The sequence below is a fragment of the Mustela nivalis genome (genome assembly GCF_964662115.1).
Source record: "Mustela nivalis genome assembly, chromosome: 2".
NCBI lineage: Eukaryota > Metazoa > Chordata > Mammalia > Carnivora > Mustelidae > Mustela > Mustela nivalis.
In genome coordinates, this window is record NC_139021.1 from 177,227,641 (window position 1) to 177,251,630 (window position 23,990).

Sequence of the window (23,990 nt, forward strand, 5' to 3'; positions counted from 1 at the left end):
CACAAGGATACGTTCCTTTGACTCTCTTTTAAAAAGTCAAGTACAGCTTGGCAACCACAGAGTACAGAAAATATAGGCTTTCTGCAAGAAGTAATTATTCAAAACCCAAAGACTAAAAAAAAAAAAAAAATGAGCATGTCGGGTCGCGTCAGTTACAACATGTAGGACAACTGGATTCCTTCATTTCTAAGCAATGGAATGGTCTGGGTTTGTTTTTTCTTGCTGACTTTGATTATTTCTTCGAGGTAAAACCCAAGCTGTCTAAAACTGTTGACACTGGGTTGCTGACCTTTTAATTTAAAAAACAAGAAGGTCCATGTTTGGTATTTGGGCTTTTCGCTTTAAATGTTCACCAATCATTACATCCATAATTAGAACTTGTGCTGGAATGTACCAAAATCTGCCTCCTGGATCATGGACAGGGTTTGTAGAAGCCACAGGAAAACTGAACACTTCAGCAATGGTAAGATTTTTCTGGGCTGGCACAGGAAAACTCGGTTGATGGAATATAAATCAGCAACCCTAGACTCTAATTTCCACCCTTCACATGTAGCATGATTATACCAGTGGGCTGTGCGAGCGTCAAGCCAGAGACCAAGGTTTGTTTGCCAGAAGGAAGCCAAACCTTCAATTCTGTGGTTAATGCCACCTAGGGATATAATTACACAAGCTAATATCATCTTTCTACTAAAGAAGAGGAAAAGGAATCCTCATCGCCAACGTTCATGTCAATGAACCATTTTGGGTTTAATACCAAAGCTAATATCAAATTCCTAAGGTATGCGTGTTCCAACATTTAAAAGTGAAGAATGAGGCATCTGACAGTAACATTAACATGCTTATCATAGATCTTCTTCAATTTATCAAATGTCAATTTCAGAAATGTCTCCCAAAGGCTGCCTCCCATGTTGTTAAGGGGACTTTGCATAAAACAAACCAATGTTATTCTAACCTTCACATACAAGCAGAATCCAGGCAGAGTTCAAACATTGGGTGAAGCCATGGTATCCCTCACTGGTCTCAAGGAAGGCAGACTCAGACCCTGTTGTTAGAAGGGCCCAGATAAGATATTTATTTGGAAAGCTTGGGGGGGTATGGTATTTGCTTTCCAATGCAAAAACTAATTCCTAAAAAGTAAATGGGGCACTTAACATTATAGGAGGCTTCATAAATGGATCACATCGAATCTTTCAGACCACTAATACCCTACTACAACTTCACTGTTACACAAATAAATATGCTTAATGACTGAAGGGAAGACCACTGAATGAGCCAATTATTATGAAAAACCATCATCCTTAAAACTTCCTTAGTCTGAGGCACTCCTCTCCATCATATTACTGTCTGACCCTCGATCTGGGTTACATCCCTCACCCAGGCTGACCCTAGCATGGCTAAGCATAACCTTGCCCATCTCCAGGTGTGAGCCCCAAAAACATATGGACAGTTTCTTAAAAAGCTAACCATGGAGATCATATGATAGTTGTCTTGCTCTGCTTGACTTATTTCGCTAAGCATGATTCGCTCTAGTTCCATCCATGTTGTCGCAAATGGCAAGATTTCATTTAGTTCATTTTTTTCCCTTGCTTCCCTTGCCTTTTGCGTTGAACCTGGTGAATCACAGACCTGTACCCCTGGGGATAAAAATATATGTTTATAAAAAATAAAAAGTTAAAAAAAAAATAAATAACAAAAAAAAATAAAAAATACATGAAAAAAAAAATAAAAAAAAAAATAAAAAAAATAAAAAGCTAACCATGGAGTTGCTCTATGACTCAGCAATTCCACCCCAGGCATGTATCCAAGAGAAATGAACATGTATGTCCATTCTAGGCCTGCCCATGAATGTTTATAGCAGCACTGTTCTAATAGCCCCAAAGTGAAAGCAGCCCAAATGTCCATCAACTGATAAATGGATAAATAAAATGTGGCCTCTCGATGCTGTGGAATATTATTCACCCAACAAGAGGAACAAAGGCCTGACACATGCTACAACATGAGTCAACCTCAGAAACATAACATTGAGGAAAAGAAGATAGTGACAAACAGCCACCTAGCATAGAATTCCATTTATTTGAGAGGTCCAAAAATTACTGCATTCGAGTGTAAACAGTGTTCCCCAAATATAAGTAATTCAATCCTCAAACTTAAGTTTAGTACCATGCCTAACACCAATTATTTAATTTACTTTTTCCAATATGCTAGTTCCTTGGATGGAGATGAAACCTGAAACAAATATACCCCAAGCACACTCCCCCAAGCAAAATAGAACACTGATGTCCCATACGAAACTCCAAACATTGCCAGCAAAAAATAAAAAAAAAATAAAAATAAAAATAAATCTTTTTAAAGAATTAATGGCACCTTTTTTTTTTTTTTTTGAGATAATGGCACCATTAACTTCTGTCTTCTAAAATGTTTGCCCCAAATTCTTAGAATTGTTCCTTTAACTTCTCAACCTGGGGCTCGTCTTCAATTATGCTGAGACGCAATGAGATGTCAAGCATTTCAAAGTCTCCCTGAATTATCAAAGAACCAAAAATAAATCCTAAATTGCTTTTTAAGTGTGAAATGTGGTTTTTTTTTTCCACTCTCAATTGAAAAATGGCTGCAGAGATTGTACTCAGATTTTCCAGGCTATAAATCTCTCTCAAGCTAGGACTAGGTATGGACATTTTCAGCCTTGAAGAATATTTCTGTCGGAGAGCTACAACTGCAGGGATTGGAGTCGTGATGGCGTCTGGGTGTGGCGTTGGCTGCGGAGGTCATTGTTGGAAACCAGGGGTGGTAAGGTAAGGTCATTATCAAAGAAACAAACCAACATAGAAAGGTACAAACAATCCAATGAAATCCAACAAAAGCAGTGGGCATCAAATACCATAAAATGTCCTTTGGCTCAGCGATCCTGTTTTTAGGAATTTATACTAAAGAAAAGCAAACCACTGCAAGGTGATTTATGGCTGTACAAGGCTTGGAGCAACCGTCAGCAAGCAACAACAGGGATTAGTTAATTAAATTATTCTACATCCTTTAGATGGAATGTTATGTCTCCATTAAAACTGACTATAAAAGACACAGAAGTGTACTTGTGATCTCATGTTAATGGGGAAAGGATAAAAATATATGTACACTACAATAATCACACAAGCAAATGTATGTCTATAACAAAGCAACAAAAAGGTTCACACGAAAGCATAAATCACTGAGCTCGCTTGGTGGGTCTAATGATTTCTTCTCCATGCTCCCAAATTGTTGAAATAATACTATATAGTCTTTATAAAAAATTAAGTCAATCATACCAATTTTAAGAGAATTCCATGAATCAACTGCACTCTTACTACCAATGACACTATTACCTGTCCTATTTACACTAAAATAACATCCATCAGAGACCCCCAATCACGATGTAGGGAAAGGAAATACAATAGTTTAGCTGAGTCAAAACATGATTTCATTATAAACTTGGCCATGAGAATAATTCTCTGTACACTGGAAGTCTAGGAAGAGGATCCTTCTGCTTTCTGAACCCTACATGTGCTCTGGAATGTGCAACTGGAAAGTGCAATTAGAAATGTGCAAATGGAGAACTGAGAAAATTAGCATGTGCACTGCTAATTTTTCTCAAATTTCCATTCCATCTCTTGGGAGGAAATTATATGTGAAGGAGATCAGAAGCCTCCTCCCTTATCTATGGAGCCTCACCTGGTAACTAATCCCATCTACAAAACTGACTGGACCTCAGAGAGCAACATCAAGCATTCTCTGGGGATGACAGAGCGTGGCAAAATAAGCAAGGTGGGCTGCTGAGCCCACCACTCAGAATCCTTACAGTTTCATCTCATACACAAGGAGCCTGCCTGTAAGTTTATGGCTGTTTCATTGTCAACCTTTCTAGACCATGATACCCAGATATTTGGTCGGACTTTCTAGATGTTTCTGCCAAGGTATTTTGTAGATTTTTGTATTTGTATTTCAGTGTGATTCACATTTAAATAAGAAGACTTTGAGTAAAGTAGATTACCCTCCACAATGTGGTGGGCCTCACCCAATCAGTAGAATATGTTAACTGGAAAAAAGACTGTATGAATGTTTTGTAAATAGTTTAAATGTCTGTTAAGAAATCAGTTTTGCCATGGCACTTCCCAAGCCTGGTTTGCCCTAAGACCCTTAACTGCATGCCTGGGGACACCAGCGATGTTGCGTGGTATGCTATTCAGGGAGATCACAGCTTTCAAGTTTGCGAATGAGCTACTGATTCAATTTCCACTCCCCATATTAACATCTGGAGAATAAAAACTATTATACCCATTGCTTTTCCTAATGTGGGATTAATATTTAGTCTGCAGTAGACAAAATGCTTTTTTCTTTTCAGTACCTTTTCTAAAATAAAATAAGATTTTTATTTATTTGAGAGAGAGAGAGAGTGCATGCACTAATGAGGGGAAGGGCAGAAGGAAAAGCAGACTCCCCACTGAGCAGGACCCCAAGATCATGACCTGAGCCGAAGGCAGACGCTTAACCGACTAAGCCACCCAGGTGCCCCTTTAGTGCTTTTCTGATGAGCCCTGTTAATCTGTAGGATGTTAAATGTCTTTTTATATTTTCAAGATATATAATAGCTTATGTTTGAATTACTGTTTAATTTTCTGCCTCTAATTTTTGAGGATTCTACTCTTGCAGTTCAACCCAAATTACATGTTTGGGGTATTAAATATTTTTACCCTTACAACATTTTTCTTCTAATAGTAAAATCAATATGTCTGATTTTAATACAACCTCTTACCTTAGCAATTGGTTGAAGTTAGCAAAATGTATTCAAAACACACTGACTACTGATTTAACCCATTTTTTTTCAACTAGTGGTTTAATACATTTTTGCTGAAATGGATAATTTCTGACTTGCTTGACTCAACTGCCTGATTGTTTTATTAACCTAAAACAAGTTTACCAACAGGCCATTACAACTTGGACCCAGGAGGGTGACCCTGCCCAGGAAAGGACATGATAGATGCCCACTGGAGGATCAGGATTTAAGAAAGAGGGTCCAGAACCATCTCCTTTGGAGGTCTTGCTCTGGCATGGAGTATATTTGAGTGGTCTGATTTAAGGTCACATTACATTGGTGCTTTGAAGAAGTTGCTCTCTGGGTGAATAGCATTTAAAAAACTACCAGTGCATGAATTCCCCAGGAACACAAATCCTACAATGCATACCAACAAGATGGCGTCATTATCAACTTCCAGATGCCCATTTGCAACCCGACCCATTGGCTTTGTATCACTTCCCTCTCCAGTAGCTTAAATTATGTCCTTCAACCTCACCTTCTTTAAGCCATATCTGCTACTAGACCAGGGGTTCTTAACTCTAACTACAGTCATCACTGCATTCCTCTGGGGGGCATTTCTAGACAGCAAGGACCCCCGAGCCCTACCCCAAACTAATTGAATCAGAATCGACAGGGATGAGACAGGGGCTGATTCTAACGTTCCGTCCGCTGAAATAAGACCCACAAGACAGAAGGGGTTTCTAAAGAAGGGCTTGACAATCCGTTGAAACCAAACTTCTCCCCTGAAAGCTGTCCCCAAATGATTCCAGACCACAGCTTTGAGGCCAGCGGAGAATCACTGAGATTCCCAAGCCTCAGCCTCTGTACCCTAAAGGTTCTTTTCTAACGTGACAAACCTTCCAAAGATTTCTCCGGAGTTTCACGTGTGCAACAGTTGAAACTACACTGTGTTGGTTTGGGGAGGGGGTTGGTTTTCTTTTCCTGAAAACACATGTGTCCTTTTGTCTCACGGTCTCACTTGGCACCAAGTACCCAGTTCATTTGCCCATCAGATTAGCTCGAATTACATGCTTTTACTGCTCCTACAAGCTAATGCAAGGGACCTACAATTAACTGTGGGCTGGTTTAAACCCTAAATGGAACTAATGTCTGCCCCGACCAAATGCCTCAGGACCTGCTTTTTCCCCCCCTGTAAATTGCTATTTTTGTAGGCTGTCTTCCAGAAGTTGAGCCCCAAAACAAGTTGGAACTGTAAGCCTACTAGATTCTACTCACAATAATTATTGAATCCATGCCGCTTGTGCTCTCTTCGAAAGCTTAGCAAAATGCACAATATTGTTCTTGCAAAGGAAGACAGAATGGTCACTCATAATGTAATGTCATTCACATCCTAGTAGAAGTGAGAGGAAACCCCCAACGCCCTGCCTTACACATAAGGAGGTATTTATGTGCAAAGACACAAGAAGACATAACATCACCTGCCTCTGTATCTGCAGACCCAAGAGCTAATGCATTTCTAAGAACAAAGATCAATTTGGCATTCAAGTTGAAAATACCGGGGATGTTAGAAAATTCCAGAACCCCAAGTTCTAAAATGACAGAGAACACAAATGGGCTCTGGTTAAATTTTTGCAAATTCCAGAAAGAAAAAGATGAATGGAAAATAAGCATGATTCTTATGGGCTTTCATGGAAAAGTAGCATAATATCAGTATTATGTTACCTTTCATTTCCATCAGCAATGAGTTACAGTATGTCAGTCCCTGAGAGAGACAATCAGATAAACCCCTACCAAGTGCCTGTGGAATTTGCTGCTCCCGGCATGGGGATTGAGAAAGCAAGAGTGAATTAAATAGAGCCAGTTCTGCTTTTGGAGGTGGGAGCCTGGGGAGAAAACCTCTATGTAACTCATCAGTGGGGCTGCAGGTTTCATTTCCCCCTAGATCACATTTCCGTCAACTGCCATCATCAAGGAACCAGTGGAGGCTTTCAATAATGGGAACTGGAAGTGGAAAACAAGGCTCTGAACTTATGCCTCTGCTTGCCTGACTCTGAAGCCACGTCTTCTGGAATGACTTTGATGGAACAAGTCGTATCCATTACCTCACCTGAGAGACTCCCAGCCTGACACTCTAAATGGACAAATTGGACTGCCGTTTCCGGGAGCTCCTTTCATCCTTGAACGAGTCCTACTGGGTGCTGCGGAGGATGCTGGATTACATGGAGAGTCAAGGGCTCCATTTGGTGCTCCTTGTGTTCCTTGGACAAGTAGCCACTCTTCTCTCATTTTAGGATTGAAACGTATCTTCCTAACCATACTTGTCCAGGGAGATGGACCTGTGCCTTAAATAATCTTAATTGTCTCCTTCCTGGGTGTGTAGCTGTTTTCAAATATGTGTACCTGATGTCAAAACAACGACATACAAATCCATTTAAAACATTTTAAATTGAGAGTACTTTTGACTTGCCGACGTTAGACACTAAGTACACAGCCACTACGTGAGTACCTGCCAATTTCATTATTGTCGGAACTTACTCTCAGAGTCCTGTAAACATCCTTTAAGAATATGAAAAACAAAATCCAAAATGCTACGACCTTATCACCGAATCCACGTATCAGTAGTGACAAATCACGACGATGATAATGATGGTGGCATCAGGAAGCGCATACGAAAATAATGACTTGCCCAGTGCTGCGGACCTCCTCAGCCACAAGCTGGGATCTCCCACCCCCCACGGCTTCCCAGTTGTCATTTTGGTCAGGTCAAGGTCACCTTTGCTTCAGTAATAGCTAAGAAGGCAGCCTTTGGAATCAGGCTGTGTAGGTTTAAATCTCTACCTTCTGGAAGCTCAGTCAAACTTACTAACTTACCCTCTCAGCCTCAAAATGCTCGTCTGAAAAATGGATCCAAAAAGAGTGCCCACAGTGAGAGGAACCACGGAGGCCCTTCGCCCCAGAGCCTGGCCAAGCACTTGCCATCCATTCTGGCGGTTCTTCTTCTAATTCCCCTCAGACAGTTGGCCAACTGATCGTGGACGCCTTTAAAACCTTTTCAGAAATATCTCCTTCAAGCCAGCCCCTGGCCCAGAGCACTGCTGTGGACCTACCTCTTCCAGAAACTTCCCCCAGTTCAGATTTTGTTTTTTCTTGAATCTTCCACATTTTCACATTTAGTTGCAGATTTGTTCACAGTACAATGTTTAAGGGTTCTGGAACTTTCTTTATGAGCCCTACCCCCTCTTAGCCAGGTATGGAGTATAGAATATGCCCCCAAGTTGCCTGTAAAGACATGGTTAATCAGAGCTTATGCACGTACACACACATACACGCACACACACACATACCCATCCAGGTACACATCAGAGACCTGTCAGCGGGTAATTATCTGCTATGCTGACGGCTCTGAATCGCTGGGTGCCTTCCAGCTACGCTCACTCTTCCAGCTTCGCTTCCCATCTCCTTGCAGCTGTTTCTGACTCCAGGGGCCCTGGGGCAGCAGACCTGTTAGGCCCTTCCAGTCTTGCCTCTTCTTGCCCCTATAAAGAATTGCTGCCCTGAGCTATACAATTTCCAGAACAAACATGTAAGATACTTTACAACCCAGCCCAGGAGCAGAAAGTTATCTTTCTGTAAAGTCAGTCCAACTGTTGTCTTATTAATTTGTATTTTATTGGCCAAACAGCGCTTGTCCAGACACAGGGAGGCTATTTTTTTTAAAGATGTTATTTATTTATTTGACAGAGAGATAGAGAAAGAGAGAACACAAGTATGCAGAGTGGTAGACAGAGGGAGAGGAAGAAGCAGGCTTTCCACTGAGCAGGGAGCCTGATGCAGGCCTCGATCCCAGGACCCTGGAATCATGACCTGAGCCAAAGGCAGAGGCTTAACTGACTGAGCCACCCAGGCGCCCCAAAAAGGAGGCTCTTTTTATACAGATCATCTCTTTGGAGCCATGGTAGGCAATGTAACCTGGACCTGTGTGGTCTCCAGCATGGGGACTGGGACTTGGGGAGCTCCACCACCTCTGGGCTCCTCCCCAACCCTCTCATCTACTCTGCGTTGTCCTCACATGGGAGAGCCCCCCTCCACAGGTGGGAGGCCAGGTCACATGGCTGGAACACTTAGGAAGAGAGAACTATTTTCAGGCACGTTCCCTGAGTGAGCCGTGGGAAAAGGGACAAGCTCGCGGAGGGGGTTAAGTGGTTCCGCAGAGCCAGTGTGACACCCAGGGGACTCTCGGGGGTGGAAAGACCACTCTGCCCACAGCTGAACAAACTGTGTCAAGGTTTGGGGCCCTCAGCACTATTCTGCAGTCCCTCTGCATTTGCCTGATGGCTTAATGCCTCCAAATTTGACCTTGTTATGGGAAAACTGTTCTCATTTGGCACTTTGGGGATAATGTGTAATTTCAAAACCAGGGTGTGAGCACATTGTAACTATTTTGAAATCCCATCTGCTAAAATTCATTCAAAAACTTTTTTTTTTTTTTTTTGGTGACTCCTACTCTGTCTCTTGGCCTCCTCCCCTGTTCCCAAGTAACCAATCAAGTGAGTCTCGCTTTTTCAGGCTTTCAGCAATCTTTGCTAAAAGGCTCAATGTGTGTTCATGATAAGTACACCCCTGTGGCTACTTGCAAGAGAAACCCACCCCAGCTTGAACATACCGAGGCTTTCCTCCTTTCTTATGTAAATAAATCTCCAGATGGCTCATTTGTAAGATCGTGTTTACTAATTCTTGTTTTCTTTCTAGACAATTTGTTCCCAGTACCCATTTTGTCATTGAAACTGGAGGTACGGCTTGCCATTTCATTTAATGAAAAGTCTCTCTGAAGACTCGGTCCACAGGGGTAGAGGGGTGCCAATGCCACACACGCACCCCAGTCCACAGGGAAGGACTAACATTCCTTGTGCTGCTGTTGTTGTACAACAGATATTTTTAATTAGAATCAGAAGAGAATCAGTAATTTCAGACTTATTAGAATATCAGAGCTGGACAGGACCCCGGACTCCTCTAGTCCAGGAAGGGAGGTCTGTGCCATGCACAACCACCTTCCTCTCTCTCGTCCAGTGCCCATGGCAGACATCACCAATCACTCATGGCATCCTTTCCAATGGATCTCGGGGGCAATCTCAGTAATATTTTCAGCATGCCTTACCACATCATTCTTAATCAGTTAAAGTTAACATATAAGAGAATGTGCATTTGCTGTAGCTGAGCCTTCCATTTTATAAACAAGGAGCCAGGAGACTCTGAGAGATGCAGTGGTATCATTCAGTATCTCACAGCTAGTTAAGAGCATTAGTGCCTAGCCTGGAAAAATCAAACCCAAGTCTGTGGTGATGGATGGGGCGAAAAGAAATGACATCTCCATTTTCGCTACCTCTAACTGTAATTCAGCATCTCCTTCATTTATAAAGGGAAGAAACACACCAGAGTAGTATTCACATATCTGACTCTCTCACTAATAGCAATCAGAGATATTTCCATGTAACATTTACTCATTACAGATTTCTTAAAATACCATGTATGCTCAATTGCTAATGCTAAATTATAGTAGTTATTAGACCTTCAGCTAGATCTTGTATCTTGATGCATTAATTAAGATGCACATATATTACTATATCAAAAATTTGTTTTTTTAATGCTTTGATAACCATATTTTAATATAGATGGCCTCCTTTGTAATTTATAAATATCTCATTTTCTGTATTTAGAGCATTGTCCTGAGAAGGGGTCCAAAGATTTCATCAGACTGTCAAAAGGTCCATGGCACAAAAATAAGTAAAACCCCTGGGTAAGAGAAAAGCCAGGTCTCCTAGGCTCTTAATCTCCTGTTTTTCCCATATATATTAAGGAAGTCCACACAATGAACTCTGGTCATTCTAGACTGAAAGTATATTTACTGCCATATTAGTAAGAGATTTTTTAATCTAAAAAAATTTTTATGCTCAATAGAGAGAACAAAGATACATAAAGTACAAAGCACAAGTTCTTAAGCTCCACTCCCCCAAAATAACTGTCATTGCTAACAGTTTCGTACATGGCTTCCCAGACATATACACTCATTATGTAATAAAAATGGAATCAAATAATTCACCGTCTTCTACAGCTGGCTTTTTTCACTTACCAAAGTAAAAGAACAGAGAATAATACCGCGGTTATCTTTGCATTGTACAGATTTGCCCCATTCTTTTTAGCAGCTACAAAGTATTCTCCTACATAAATGTACCCCACTTTACTTCATAAAGCCCAATAAAGGAGATTTGTTATACCAAGTTTTCTCGGCAAAAGATAACAGAGGCAAGAGTTGTGATTCGAGCCTGAGATTAGAAATTTGGCTTTCATGGCCATCAACGTGCTCCTTTGGCACAGAGTCGACAGTGATGAGGTCAGCGGCTGTTACTGCTGAAAAACCCACTCTATGGACCGAGCAAGGGCCCCTTCCTGGGAAGTGTGGTCTTCTATACAGATGTGCCCATTTCAGGATGGTGAGCATGGAGTCACCCTGGTCTGGCGACTCCCATGGACAGAGGCTCAGTGCAAGAGGAGAAACCAGGCTGGGGACCTATGTGGCTTCAGGAGCACTGCTTTAGGGGTAAATATCTTCACTTCATTGGGCCTAGTCTGAGCCAGACTCTGGAACACAGATGGCTCAGATGCCCAACCCTGGCAGCACAATGGTTCTCCCTTAGCCCCTGTCCCCCCCCTTCCCAGTGCTGCCTCTGTTCTATTCCTCCCATGGCCTGGGGTGACCCTCCCATAAGCCCCTTCTACTTCATATTCACAGCTGGCCTGGAGGCTGGCCATCTTGGCAGTTACAGGTTTGGGGAACAAGTGTCATCCACTCCCTTGGGGATGGATGAACAGGGGGGAATAAAGAAGAAACACTTGAGTCATAATAGGTGAAAATATGACCTGGGTGGTATCAGTACGCCCAACACTACTGTTGCAGTAAAACCGGAAAACTCAGGTAAGGCTGGTTCGAGATCAGAGGCTCCAACGAGAAGGGAAAAACTTGTTTTCTGAAAGCGAAATAACAAGTCAGTCAGGCAGTCTGGCACACAGGCAGACTGCCCAGGAGCCACCAGCTCTCGCCTCCTTTTAGGCTTCCTACAAGGAGCACTGGGCCAGGAGTCTGCGAGGCCAGATCCCCTGTGGCTCAGGGAGACGGCTGCACGGCAGGGCCTTTGTTTCCCTAACCACAAGTTTAAGGACAGGACAGAAAACACCTTCAACTAGACCCCTTTCTTCCCTGCTTATTGGCCCCTGACCCAACTGTCTGACCCCGTATCTAGGGTAAGTCAAGGTCAGGGCCGGGCCCACCTCTGCCCAGTTTCTTTGCTGGAACCACCTTTTCTTTTCCCTTCTTTGTGCTTCCATAGTTCTCAAGAACTGGCCTGCCACTTCCCCTCATTCCTAACTCCAGGTAAGAAAGTCTTTTTTCCCTCTCCGTCACATCTTGCTGTCTCCATTCTGCCTGGGGTTTCAGCAATTTTAAATTCCCTGGCTTTGAGTCAGCTCTACTATCAGAACCAATGTGGCTCCAGACTGTTCTACCCCCATTCAGTGCAGGAAATGAAACAAAGCCAGGCTTGTTCCCAGTCCGATAGGCTGCAAGTTTAGGGAATGGGGGCTTCAAATCTTTTCACGATTTTGTTTTGGCACCAGAGCGTCTGCGTTTAATTCTGCGGCTCCTGCCAGAGCCTGGAAGCCGAAGTGATAACATCAGCACGCGAGAGATGGGGGCACAGCCCTGGCGTCTTCTCCCTCCCCGCGGGGGCCACTGGGGCATGCGCAGACCAGACACAACGCACATATGCAGACATGCGTGGGCACCCACTGTCGGGGACGTTCCCACCCACATACCGCTGCTCGTGCAAACCGACGCACACCCAACACTCATACATACGGGGGCACTTTGGCACACACCGATAAACACACTTCCACAAATGCAGTCAAGTGCACAGTCATGCACACGCACACATGTTCACCTGTGCACACTCGCCTATACACAGATATGGAGAGTCACATCCAACACATATATAGACACAGATATGTACACATTCCCACAAACGTAGTTGCATGTGCCTAGACACAAATACTCACAGACACACGTGCACACGCTGCTGTATACACTCACACAGATCCACCTGGGGGGAAAGAAAGAAGGACTGTGGTCTGCGCAGCTGGCAGGGCCAGGATATCAAAGGGTGCGCTGTGGCGGTGACTCCACCCCCCAACCCCCACCACAACCAGAGCGAAACCAGTTCCTGATCACGGGGTGTCTCCAGAAGGGCCCACGATGATAACATTCAACCAATTAAGCCGTCTCCATGGCCACGTTCACTCTTCTCAGCTCCGAAGTTCAACAGCACCTCGTCCTGGCAGGTAGGACATGCGTGCAAGCTGTGGTCCCTGTGCGGCAGGTGGAAAGACCCACAACGTCTCTATTTAGCCCTCCACAGATAACCGACCTGTGCCGTTTGTTTAAATTAGACCCGAAATGAGAGAGCATCAGCTGACCCTGAGCTTCCTGCGGATCAGCAAGGGCCCCACGCAAGGCTCTCCCAGGGTCCGTAGAATCATCACCCCCACCTCCACCCCCCGACCAGGGACATCACTCCTGAGGGCCAGGCGGGATCCCGGACCCTGGCTGCACCGTGCGGAACAGCCTGGGGAGGAGGAGGCAGACGCGATCCAAGCATCACACAACGGGATGGATAATCACAGCTTAAGAAGAGCTCCAATCCCTCCCTGGGGGGAGACTGGGCTAGAGCACCCGGTCCCACCCAGCTGTGCAGGGCTGGGCCAGGTGAGCGGACCTAACAGACCGGCAGCGGGGCTCGGGGGCATTAGCCTCACTGGTATTGCCTTCCAGTGCCCTCATACCCAGGATCTCAGAGAGAAGCACACCCAGACCGTGGAAAGACTCAAGATCAACACATTCATGGATTCCGGCTGCCGGGGCAGGGGGGTTGGAGGGGCGGAGGTGGGGGCGTGGTCTAGCCCCAGAAATAAGGGTAAGGAACAAGCAAGGTCGTGAATGTCCCATGCGTCCCACTGGCCCTGGCACCCAGCAGCTACCGAATAAATGTCTCGGAGCTTATTTCCTGTTCCCACTCGGGGTCCTGCTTATGCTGGGCTCTGGGTCTCCGGCAAAGCCGTTTGTGCCCCTCAGAGAGAAAGACCCTGCAGTGAGTGTGGGAGAGGCTGAATGCCCCCAGGAGGATGCAGAGACAGTTGGGGGAGCCTGGGTGACCTGGGAAGGGCGAAGCCAGAACTGACTCCAAACTCCTCCTCTGCGTGACAGACCCATTCTGAAACCGGGTTCTATGAAAAGGGGGACAGGAGCACGTTATGGTAAACATGTTGGACAAAGTTTATGAACGAGGGTGGAGTCAGGACTATCTTTTCTAAACACAGCCCTCTGCCAGCACTTGCCGGTCCTCTCCCCTCCCTGCCCCCTGCAGCTGCCCCCAGCCAGGGGCACCAGGGAGGAGGGTCAACAGCTGGCCTGCTGGTCCCTGATGCAACCTCTTCCTCCACCAAGCTCGCCTACCACAATTCACACACCAGGCCTCCGCCCTCATCCTTTGCTTTGGCCTGCCCGGCTTCCCGATGGAGGTGGAGACCCGCCCCGACTCTCAGCCTTCCCTGCCGGCAGGAAAGCAGGGCTCTGGGACATTATCTGTTTATCCATGAAAAACAGTGTAAGATACTGACTCTGAATTCTAAAAATGCCCGTATAAATCCTATTCTGTCCCTTCCTAGAGGAACATCTTGGGCAAGTCATTAACCCCTGTGAGCCTTGGTTTCCTCATCCCTAAAATGGGGGTGATAATGAGACCAACCTTGTGGAGTTTCTCTAAGAATTAAGTGAGACTATGCCTATAAATAGTGTCCCACCTGACACATGAGTCTCTGTAAATGTTAGCTTTTATTTGTTTATACTCCACCTTTGTCCAGAAGAGGAGTGTAGGTGTGTGTGTGTGTGTGTGTGTGTGTGTGTGTGTGTGTGTCGTGCCAGGTAGGTAGAAGGGAAAATGGAGGGATAAATAAAGCCGATTCAGGCATCCCATAAGAAATCCCACAACAGGGGCACCTGAGTGGCTCAGTGGGCTGGGCCTCTGCTTTCAGCTCAGGTCCTGGGATGGAGCCCCGCATCGGGCTCTCTGCTCAGCAGGGAGCCTACTTCTACCCCCCTCTCTGCCTGCCTCTCTGCCTACTTGTGGTCTCTGTCAAATAAATAAAATCTTAAAAAAAAAAAAAAAAAGGAACCCCACAACAACCCAAGGCAGGCCACCAACATGGCCCACGTATGTTGTTCCTCTAGCCACCCCTTAAAGACGCACTAGCTGTTCAGAAGAAGTGTGACATTTCGTACTGGTAAGATCAGCCAGAAATTCCTTGCAGGGACACTTTTTTTTTTTTTTAATTACAAACATATTCCAATCAATGTCTTACCATCAGAATGGAATTCAAACGATCTCTTATGATGGTCATTTAAAGCTTATTAATCACTGCGAATTATTTTGACACCCCAGCGAAGAGTCTTCTGTAATGCTTTAAAATCCCATTTTCATTTAACATTAATTAAAGGCCGCTAACCGTAAAGTATTAATAAAATCAAATTCCCAAAAAAAGCTCCCAGCTGACAGGCTTCAGCTCTTGAGAAGTGAGGGGACCCTGAGTGAAACACAGGCCGTAGTGACATGTTAACCAGGGAAATGTAATCAGCCCAACTGTGATAAAGAGAGGGCGTCTCTCGGGAAGATAACAGATACTTGCAATCATAAGTTTTATGATCATCATTAACCTATCTCTAGCAGTTTATGGCTATTATGGTTATTTAGCAAAAGACTTTCAAATCCAACAACCTTACTAACATGCTATACAGATGTTTAGTGGCTCTATTGGATTACCCTATAAATACAGGCCCAGGATACATACGGCAGAGATGGGTGGCCAGGTGGGAGTCGGGGATATTGGCCCTGGTGGGGTCAGAGCACAAAAGGATGAGGCCTGAGACCAAAGATAATCCCTGACCATCTGAAGATGGGGAGAAAGATCTATGTCACCCACACAAAGTATATGATCCTAAAAAGTCATGTAAAGTCAATTGCTCTGGTGTTTCTTTAATTTTGTCTTGTTTCATTGTCTAGTGGATATTCACACCCCTCCACCTAGCTCAGCAGCTTGGCCCCTCGTGAATGGATAGAAGATGGAGCTCACCTTCTCTGGCAGCTATGAGGCCACCACGGCCAAATTTGTGGGCTGAGAGGCCCCCGGGGGAGTGTGTATGTATGCAGTGAAAAGCATCTGTGCAAATCTGCTCTATTCTAAAAAGCTTAAAAGCATGTGCCCAGTTATCTTTGCCCTTCTTCTTCTGGACAGTTGAGTAGAACCAGGAAATTTTAAAGCTGTATTTCAGGAACTAAGAGCTATGATTCTGCTCCTTAAAAGACTTTTCACTTTAGCTCATTTTCATCAGAAATCCTAATGACATATTGACACAGAAGCTATAATTTAAAAGCTATGGGTCCAGATTCTGAGCTCACCTTTGCACAGCAGGGGCTTTGCCATCACTAGACAGGGTACTTGAGGCACAAGGAAAAGTCTTCCACTGTCTTGGTGGCATAAAGTTCTCTTGAAAACCTGTTCTCGGGGCACCTGGGTGGCTCCATTGGTGGAGCGTCTGTCAATTTCAGCTCAGGTCATGATCTCAGAATCCTGAGATCCAGCCTTAAGTCAGGCTCTGTGCACAGTGAGGTGTCTGCTTGAGATTCTCTGTCCCTCTCCCCCTGCCCCTCCACACTGCTCCCTCTCTCTCTTTCTCTCAAATAAGTAAATTTTTTTTTAAATGTGTTTAAGTGTCCCTTCCAAATACCACCTCTTTCGTGTTAGAGGCACCCTAAAAACTAGGTCTCCGTGCTAACAGCTTGATGACCTGTTCCTTTATTCCACTCCAGCCCCAAAAAACTCCCTGGCAAGTTTACTTTAGGGACATTTCTAGAGCTGTGGAGGAGAGAAGGAAGGATTCAGACATCCCCTAACCACCTACCTTTATTTAGGATGAATCTGAAGCATGCATGCGGAGCATGGGGATTTTTGCTGGACAAGGAAGACATCCAGCCACTACCTCCAGGAGAAGGAAGGATGGCCAGAGATGCTCATTTCATCCATGGAAAAGTGTCTGGGCGCATTAATACTACCCTTCCCAACCATTGCAGATACTCTACAGTCAGGGGTCCCCAAAGCAAAGCTCCCCCAAACTGACCCCAAAATATGCCCCAAGAGAATACTGACACCTTCCATCTCTGACAAACAGTTCTGTCCACTTAGATGGACAAGGAGATCTGTCAAACATTTTGACTGCGAGCTTTCAGGCTGAGCAAGCGACAAGGAAAATGAAGAGCAGATGGGCAGCCCCATCTGCCAGCAGAAGTGATGACAGGCCAGCCCCAGACCCCCTCCAAGTCACTGGAGGTGGGACTCTACGGTCACATGACCAGTGTTTTCACAAACCCGTCAGAACTTATCCATCCAAATGATTCTATTCTCAAGATGAACACCTTAAAAGGAATTATAACTGTTCTTTTCCCCCAAATTGCTTAGAAATTGAGCTTTAGAAGTTAGTCAGTTTCTAAGTCACTTGGTAAAAAGTAAGTCCTTAAGATTAAATGAGAGAAATAAGGTAGATCTAACACACGCCTACCACAGTGCTAAGTATATAGTAGGCACTTAATAGATGTTAACTATTGTCATGATTATTATCCTTGCAAATTCTTAAGATGTGGTCGGAGGCCCTTTTACGGGGGAAGAATAAGCCTCAGTGAGTAGGGGCTGTCAGTCACCCAAATTGTTTCCCATTTATTCCCATGAGGCACTGGGAGCACATGATGCAAATTAAGGAATAAAACCACAGTCTTGGGTTAAATAATGTTTCTGTGGTAAAAAAATGATGACAAGGCAAGTGTGGATCAATGTCTTCAAGAGTGTAACAGAAATTACAAATTTTCTTCTGAGATCTACGCAGCTACACCATGAGGGCTAAGAGTAATCCCTTGGCCTCTGTCTGTTCGTCCCTCCGAAGTAGGAATTAGAATTACTGTGACAGAGGTCATTCTATTTGCTCACAAAACGTGTCTCTTCTTCCTTCCCACAGGAAGCCTGCGTCTGCAACACCCCTGCTAGTTAGGTTGGGACCAAATAATTTCCAGAATCATCTTCTTTGTGCACACGTGCTTGCATGCACTCTCGCTCTCTCTCTTCCAAGCTATAAACATGGACTCTGAAATGAAAGCCCGTGATGGAAGAAAGCTGTGTGACAGCCTGGAGAAGAGGCTTTCCCCCTCCAAGCAGAGCCTCCAGACTAGAAACATCTATACTAGACTCCGTATGAGCAAGCCATACCATTTTATTGTGTTAAGTCACTGACATTTGGGCTGCTGTTAACATAAATAGACTGATTAACACAATTACCTTCCTACTAAAGTTTCAGACAACTTTCTGTTTAAAAGAAGACATCTTGGATATGAAAGACCCACGTGAAGTTAGACGAAGTTAGTGAAGATCCAGGTAGGGATACCCAAGATTTTTCTCCATCCCAAGCCACCGGAATGCTAAGCTGTAATCTGAAACAAATTCTGCTTCGTGGGGAAAGCTGGACAACACAGAGGAGGATGAAGAACTAATTTTGCAAATAATAAAGATAAAATTGGAGAAGCTGAATTTTAGAGCTAGAAATGAACCTGGGAGTCACAGGGAAAATTGGATTTTCAGAACTAGAGGAGAGTTGGTAGTTTCAGACCAGTTCGAGATGGGAACATCAAAGTCAAGAGAAGTTGCAGTGACACACGTGAGTCCCTGACCAGTTAGCAGAAGGGCCAGAATCCATCCATGTCGTCCGACTCGAATCAGTTTTACCCTCTCCCTTTATACGCTCAAGAATGAAAGCCTAGAGTCTCAAGTGGGAGTGAAATGGGAGACTCGGGTCTATTTATTTCTAGTGCAGGCCCCAGGTGGCTCCAGGGGATTTTTCATGAACTGCACCTTTGAAAACCCATTTAATGGTTGATTCTGTACTGTCAGGACTTGACTTCAGCCAAATAAAAATCACTAAGTAAAGTGCTGAGGGAAACAAACACAAGTTAATAGCTTCTCCAAAGAAGCTGCCCACCTTGCATCTGGGGTGTACTTAGAATTTCACTGCTGAAGGGGCCTTGATTTGACACAGAACAAACAAGAACCGTCTCCGAGAAGGGACGGATAGTTTTCTCTCCTCGGTGCCTGGGATAGTTCAAACACTGACTGAAGTTAGCAGAGACTTTTTTTATTTTTCAAACTCTCTATAAATAATTAACTTGTTATTAAGTAAGTGAATTGTCAAGTAAAAAGGCATAGTTTTGATTGCAGATCCACAAGTTAGCATCATTAGCAACTGATGTGAATGTCTGGTCCTGTTCCTCTGGGAAGAGTCTCTATGTCAGAACAATAGCACAGGCCGGAAAAAGCAGAGGAAAAGTCCAAGCTGTGCACCTACTCTTTGCGGAAGGGGAAAAGGAGATGCGATTAGAAGGAGAGGCAAGATACAGTCCTGGACCTGTCTACTTAACAGAACCAAAATCTGATCCAACTGTCAGATGAGGCCTGCAAACCTCTGAAACCAGCCTCTTCCTGTATAACTCCGATGCTGGGTCTAGTAGGTTGACTGGTGGCCCCTAAAAAAGATACATCCACATGTCAATCTCTAGAACCTGTGAATGTTATCCAGGGGGAAAAAAAAAAAAAAGAGAGATGTCTTTGTAGATGTGATTTAGTTAAGGATCTCAAGGCCAGAGCATCCTAGATGACTCAGGTGGGCCCTAAAGCCAACGCCAGGTCTCCTTTGAGAGGCAGAAGAGGAGACAGAGAGATGAGAAAGTCATGCAAAGGTGGAAAGGGAGATTCAAGTTTTACAGCAAGAAATCAAAGAATGCTTGGGCCCCCAGAACCTGGAAGATGCAAGAAAGGATTTTTCCCTAGAGTCCTCAGAGGACAAGAGGCCCTGCCAACAACTTGATTTTGGACTTCTGGACTCCAGAAATGGGAGAGAATAAATCTCCATTGCTTTAAGCCATCTGTTGTGGTCATTGGTTATGACAGCCCCATAACAGGAATACGGGGGCCTGCTGGTGAAGAAGGCCTGTACAATATCTGGGAACTTCCTCAGGTCCAACTAGGAAGTCATCTCTTCCCCTAGCACGGAGTCCCCAGAAGACACTTCCATAAATGTTTGCTGGTCAGGGTGCCTCTCTAGCCTCGGCTAGGTCCTAGTTTAGCAGAGAAGGCAGACTTGTGCAGAAATAAGAAGACCTGTGTCTTCAAAGGTGAGACCAAATGTACCAGTGCCTCCAAAAGGACCATGCCTATTGGTTCCCTAAGTTCCCTAAGGAATGGAGAGTTCTTCCAACCCAGGAATATCAGTGAGGCGAGCGATATGACTACTATGTATTCTTCCCTTCTCTTCTCCCTCCGTAAATCTGGGCAGGGGAGGAAGCATGGAGGGCAGTAAGGACGATTGTGAGGTGGTCTCTGTAGAGGGAGTAAGACTCAGATTCTCCCAAAAGCCCTTTCCACGCCTCAGGTTGAGACCACAACTGCCATAGACCCAGTGGCCGGGGCTAATATCTATAACTTCATAAGAGGAAGTAGGACTCTGCTCACCAATGTCTAGAACCCAAATGCCCACCGGAAGCAAGGGCCTGCGTGAGAAAGCCCTCCATCGGAGTTCCATCCATCACAGTCCTCAATTAAATATGAGGGCAAACAGGAAAAAAAATCCCACAGAAAACCCACACTTTCCACTTGGTTTTCCTCAGATTGGAAAATGAAAGGCTCGTTATAATCTGCTGAAAATAAACTGTTCAAAGAATTTGCAGACTCTGAGCACGGAAGATCAAATGTTGCAATCGGAGGGAATGAGGATGTTTAATCTAGCCGGAAGAGAAAGATTCACACGCAGAGCTATCAGAATCCATGGGCTCTGTGCTTCTGTGACAGGAAACCGCCAAGGTTAACATTAGAAACCTTCATTCAGAAATCCAAAGCCTTGGTTTTTCATGGCTCTGGTCCTTAAAAAAATAATGGCAGGGGCCGAATCAGCGAAAGCTGAGAGGCTGAACGACTGAGAGCTGAAAAGAAGTGGATGCGAAGTGGGCCGATGCCTACATGACATCCAGAGTCAAGTTCAAGTAGGGTCCGGGGTCAGCAACCCGAAATGAAATCGCACAACTGGTCAGCAGCATCTGTCTAAAACCGATTCTGGGAAGGAGGCAAGCTCCCTGGAAATGTTTATAACACATACTGGCTCCATCCCTCTCTGCTCTCCAAGGAGGACTGAATCCATTTTGCTCAACACAGCATTTTTAGACAATGTGGGTTTTATGGTTTTTGTGAAACAGGGGGAGGAATGAATTGCAAAACCAAATATAACTGGAAATGTCTTTGTAATGTTAAAATAAAATAAATGAAAACAGTTCAGACCAGGGAATGCCCTCCAAGAGTGGAAACCCAAACACAATCACTTTCTGCTGAAATGTAGGGGAAGGAGTAGAAGTAAATCCAAAGAGATTGAGATCCAAAACTTAAACCCAATAAATTCAGTGGTAGAAATTAAATACAAATTATTAAAATCTTACCAATACTGGAGGCTAGGAGAGAAAAAAAAAAGCCATTGTTCTTTCAAACTTTTAAGGATGAGCATCACATTTGGCTTTTAAAAGTCTCCCCATGTTTTGTGACTTCAGATATTTGTGCTGTGACAAGCAGTCCTATCTGAGCCATCTTGTCTCGAGTAGCAAAAGAACCAAATGAACTGCAAATGCTTTGTAAATCCCTCACCAAAGCAGGACATGGAGCTGTCTGAATTATTCTACCAAGGCAAGAGTAGGTATAAAATGTGACTATTGTCTATTTACTCAACCTGTCTAAATGTCCAGAAGGTAAATGGCTGAGTAAATACAGAATAACCACTTGACAGAGTAACATACAGCCCTTTGGGCAGAACTTTTTTAAAAAAAAAAACAAAACAAAAAAACTTATTTTCTGTGTTTGAAGGTTGTTTGTTTTTTTTTTTAAGATTTTATTTTTTTATTTAACAGAGATCACAGGTAGGCAAAGAGGCAGGCAGAGAGAGAGAGAGAGAGAGGAGGAAGCAGGCTCCCTGCTAAGCAGAGAGCCCAATGTGAGGCTTGATCCCAGGACCCTGGGATCAGGACCTGAGCAAAGGCAGAGGCTTTAACCCACTGAGCCACCCAGGCGCCCCTGGTCAGATGATTTTATAACCTGTATTGCCATACACAGACCGCTCATTATCTAATGTTAAGCAGAAAGCAAGCCAAAAATGCACATGCACTATTAGTAATAGCACATTGAAATCTGCAGGAAAGAACCACACCAAAAGGCTAATAAGAGCTCTCTCTGGGTGCTAGGATTAGGTGAGACTTTTTTTCTTCTCTCTTCTACAGATTTAGTAACTTAATTATAATGAAAGAGAATTACACGGAGACAGCTGCATGGATGGATGGATGGGTGGATGGGTAGATGATAGATAGATAAAAGCTTTGAGAAGCTTCTAGGGGGAAATACAGTTTTAAATTGTTCTACTAGATACCACCTTTCTATTAAAGACACCAGGGGAGAAGTTGCAACAGGATGAATATAAGGACTCATTTCTTATCCTGAATTCTCCTCTGTGGTTCCCTGGAGGTAAGTCTGGGGAAAATTGAGTCTCTTTTTGGACAATGTGGCCCTGAGGTTCCTGTGAGACTCATAAGTAGCCATGCCATTGATAAGTTGAGTCTGTAAGTCTGTAAGGCAGAGGATTCTTTTTACTTCAAATATTACAACCGGGGGACCCACGGGACAAGCATATTTTCAAAGCTTCATACTATGGTTTTTTTGACCCCCTTTAATGGATGAAATTATAATAAATGAAGGAGTTCAGGCAACCTATTGGATCTGCTTGTGTTTTGAGTTTATCTTTAAGGTTCCATCCTATTGAAATTCTACTATTCTAAGGCAAATGCAAATAATTATGCTGAAATGGAATTCTTACTTGCAGGTAATGGACACAAACGAGAGTCAATCTAGGCAAAAAAGAGAAATTGGAGGAAGGTATGGAATTGCACACAGAGCTGAAGAAAAGAATTAAGTACCAAGTATTGGGCCGAAAAGAAACAGAATCTTCAGAAGTCTGGGAGCAGGAGATAATGACAGTCTCTTCAGCAGGCCGTTGAAAGGGATAGTCATCTCCAATGGCTTACGTCCTTGTGGTCAACACTACAGGCTTCCCCGAGAGAGAATGCTGATTGGCTTCGCTTGGCCACGGGCTTATCCCAGGCCTGACAAGCAGGGCCCCTCAGTGGAAGTCCCTCCATTATTGCACATGATGTAGAGGGATGTCACCTAAGAGAGGGAATAGACACCAAGGCAAGAAGAAAATCAAGACCCCCCCACCACCACATTCCCAAGCTAAGAACACATGTTCCGTGTGCCGTGTTTTATTACAAATGTGGTACAGAAAGCAAGCAAGAGTGAGAGTTCTAATCCGTTCTGTGGAAGCTTCTCGCACCATGTGGGCCTCCATATGCCACCACTGATATATGGATCTCCCTGCCTGAGAAAGACTCTGGGTATACACATCACACACACACAAGTCATGGTTCAGGGCTTTAGAAAATCAAACAAATTCATAACAAAGACAGGGACTTTGCAGTTATGTTTATAAGCCCTGAGTTCAAAATTAAATGAGCCAAATAGTGAGAGGGGGAGAGGGAAACTCAACCTTCCTAAGTTAAATCCCTTGAACAGTGAAATTAATAACAGGACAAGCCCCATTGTATCATGAGGCTGTTGTATTGACTTGTTTTCTAACTCTACTTTGAGCACAATGAAAGTTGTGTTTTTTAAAGAAAACAGTTTTTTTTTTCCCTCTCCCAATACGACATAGAAACCTCCAGGGCCAAGTAAAACAAGACCTCATTATTTCAGATTCCACTCATTCCAGAATTCTAATAGTTCGGCTTTGGCTGCATGGAAGCTTGCCCCGTACTCTCTTTGAGGCATGGTGACACTGAGCAAAGCAATAACAGAACTAAGATTGCTAGGTGCTCTGTCGGAGGCTTCCGAGAGCGGGTTGTATGCAAATCCCAGCGACTTATTA